We start from the raw sequence: 3,401 nt of genomic DNA on the forward strand, positions 1-3,401 counted from the left end.
ATTCCTTTCCTATTCCTTACTTTCCCATCTCCCAGCACTTTTTTCCCTTGCATTTGATGGTACTGGGGATTTAACCCAGGGGCATTCTATCTCTGATGCTATACCCCCAGCCCATTTATTATTATTATTTATTTTGAAATTGAAACAGAGTCTCACTGAGTTGCAGAGGGCCTCACTAAGTAGCTGAGGCTGTCTGCGATCTGCGATCCTCCTGTCTCAGCCTCCCAAACGCTGGGATTACAAGCGTGTGCCACCACACCTGGCTTCCCCCACACTTTTTTTAAGGGCACCCTTAATGTGTGTATGTGTGTGTGTGTGCACATGCGTATGTTACTGAGAATTGAACCCAGGAGCCTTCTACCTCTGTTCTACACCCCAAACTTATTTTGTTTGTTTGTTTTTGAAACAGGGGTCTTGCAAAGTTGCCGAGGGCCTTGCCAAGTTGTCAAGGCTGGCCATGAACCTGTGTCTCAGTTTCTCAAGTACTGGAATTAAAGCATGCTTCTGTCTCAGCCTCCTAAGTACTGAGATGACAAGCATGCATCACCAGGCCTGGTTAAAGCTTTAGTTTGCTTATTCATTTCTGCAGTGCTGGGAACTGAACCCAGGGCCCCATGCATGCTAGGCAAGTGCTCTACCACTAAGCCACATCCTCACCCCAATCCTTAATATCTTGATGAATCCACTCATCCCCCTTGGGCCCGTCCTTTTCTCACGAATGGTACCATACTACTTTCTCCTTTTCAAAATATTGGGTCCCTCTCCCTCACTCCTGTGACTTTGGTAACACATACTACCTGCAGGAGAAAAGGGCATCTTCAGGTCAAGCAGAAGTTTTCCTGGTGATCTGTGAGATCACCTTTGCTTCAGTGGGGAAAGGGCTTGAGGGAGGAGAAGTAGTAGATTGATTCTGGAGAAATGCTGAGGCTCAAAACAGGAGCAACAATTCCAACAATTCATGTAGGCTGTGGAAGGAATGGGTGGTGAGGTGTTGAGGTCACCGATAGGTAGCCTCTAGGTGTGTACTCTTGTTGCCGGGGGCTCTGATGATGACTTCTGCTAAGGGCAGAGCTTGGCATGATAACAGCTTGAGATATTTCCAGCTGAGACACAGTTGTTTTTTTTTTTTTAAGAAGTTACTCTAAGGTTCCTAAGTAATTTTACCTATAGGAAATTTGGTCCTCTTCATTGGGCCATTTTGCCCATGTGTCCAGGATGAGTTAGATTTCTAGTTCTGTGCCTCTCTTAGCAAAAAACCAGGATAATTTGATCATCTGTAGTAAGACACTGTCACTCCTTAGTAAAATGTGGCCTTAGAATTAATGCTTCCTGTGCATGGAATAAGGAAGCAAACTGCTGGTTTGGGTACTAAAGAAAGCTGTGTGTGTGTGTGTGTGTGTGTGTGTGTGTGTGTGTGTGTGTGTGTTTGATGCTGGGGATTGAACCCAGGGGCATTCTACCTCTGAGCTACAACCCCAGCCTGGTTTTTTTATTCTCTATTCTGAAACAGGGTCTCACTAAGTTGCAGAGGGCCTCACTAAGTAGCTGAGGCTGGCTGCAATCCCAGATCTTCCTGTCTCTGCCTCCCAAGTACTGGGATTACAAGCGTGCGCCACCACGCCTGGCTCCTAAAGAAATTTAAATGATTGGACATGGGCATTGAGGACTCACATCCTTTGCTGTTCAACATCCATAGTTGAGCCTAATTCCATTCTTTTTGGGGGATTAGAAACTCGCTCGATCCTAGCAGAGTAGGAATGGTGTAACTATTATGTACCTGTTATCTCAATTAATTTTGCTCAGAAGTTTTGACCTAGACTATGATCCCTATTTTTGCTCAGAATGTATCCCAATCTGCCTTTCAGATAACTCTTACAGCCTATCCCACCCAGCCAGGATCTACCTTCTAAAATGGATTGCTAGTCACTCAGCTGATCTCACGACCTTCTGTAAGCCATCCTTTAAACGCTTGCTAGGTAATCTTCTAAAACACCAACTTGATTCACTCTTCAAAAAATATTTCTTGATCAGCTACTTCGTTTCAGGGACTGATCTAGGCGCCGTGTTATAATTGCGTGCTTCTGCATAAAATGCTTTGGTGATTGGCTATTGCACAGCACCAAGTCCAAGCGCTTGGACTGGCGTGTAAGACCCTGCAGACCACTCCGTGATTACCACCTCCTTCCTTCTTTCTTCAGTCACCTTTGCCACCTCTTGAACCTCTGCTCCTGCCAGGCAGAACTAGGTGCTGAAGAGATGCTAGCCCCAAGGGCTGTGCTGTGTGTCACAGCTCCGTCTATTGGTTCTTCTATGTGGACTGCTTCCGGTCTCTATGCCGCCAACACAGCCAAATCTCTACTCATCCTTCAAGAACCAGTTTAATGATCTTTATGAAGCCTCATGAACTCCATCTCCTCCAAACAAAATGACCTACAGGTGGATTTGAGTGGACAGAGCCCAATGGAAAAGTAACCTATTCAGTGCTTAGCACAATGCCTGGTTTGTTGTGAGTATGTCACTCATCTTATGTTGTTATTGTTGTTTGGGTAACAGGAATGAACCTCCACGCTATACCTCCAGCCCATTATATATTATATTATATTATATTATATTATATTATATTATATTATATTATTATGTGGGGTACTGGTGATTGAACCCAGGAGTGTTCTACCTTTGAGCCACACCCTCAGTCCTATTTTATTTTTTTTATTTTGAAATAGGGTCTTGCTAAGTTGCTGAGGGCCTGGCTAAGTTGCTGAGGCTGGCCTCAAACCTGAAATCCTCCTATCTCATCCTCCCAAGTACTGGGATTGCAGCCATGTGCCACTATGCCTGGCTTACTCTTACCTTTTTATAGAACCTCAATCACATGTCATTTTCCTCCCTCTCCCCCTTCCTCTGTTAGTCAGCTTTCTGTTACTGTAACAAGTACTTGAAATGGTCAGTTTATAAAGAGAAAAGGTTTACTTTAGCCAATGGTTTTGGAGGTTCCAGTTGCCCCTTGCTTTGGGACCTGCAGTAAGGTGGAAGCAGGGAGAGAGCGTGTGGTGGAAAAAAAAAACTCTGATTTCACAGACAGGAAAAAAAAAAAAAAAGAGGATGGGCTACACTATCTTCCTTTCTGGGAACACTTCCAAGGACCAGAAGACCTAAAAGCCTTGCCTCTTAAAGGTTTGTTCATCTCCTGATAGCTCCAGAGGCTGGGACCAAGCCTTCAATATGTGGGGGACACTGGAAATCCAATTCTAGCTGGGCATGGAGGCCATTACATGCCTGTAATTCCAGTAGTTGGGAGGCTGAGACAGAGGATCATATGTTCAAAGTCAGCCTCAGCAACTTAATGAGACTCTTTTTCCAAATAAAATTAAATAGGGGTGGGAATGTAGCCTAGAGGCAGA

Source organism: Muscardinus avellanarius (genome assembly GCF_963383645.1).
Source record: "Muscardinus avellanarius genome assembly, chromosome: 7".
NCBI lineage: Eukaryota > Metazoa > Chordata > Mammalia > Rodentia > Gliridae > Muscardinus > Muscardinus avellanarius.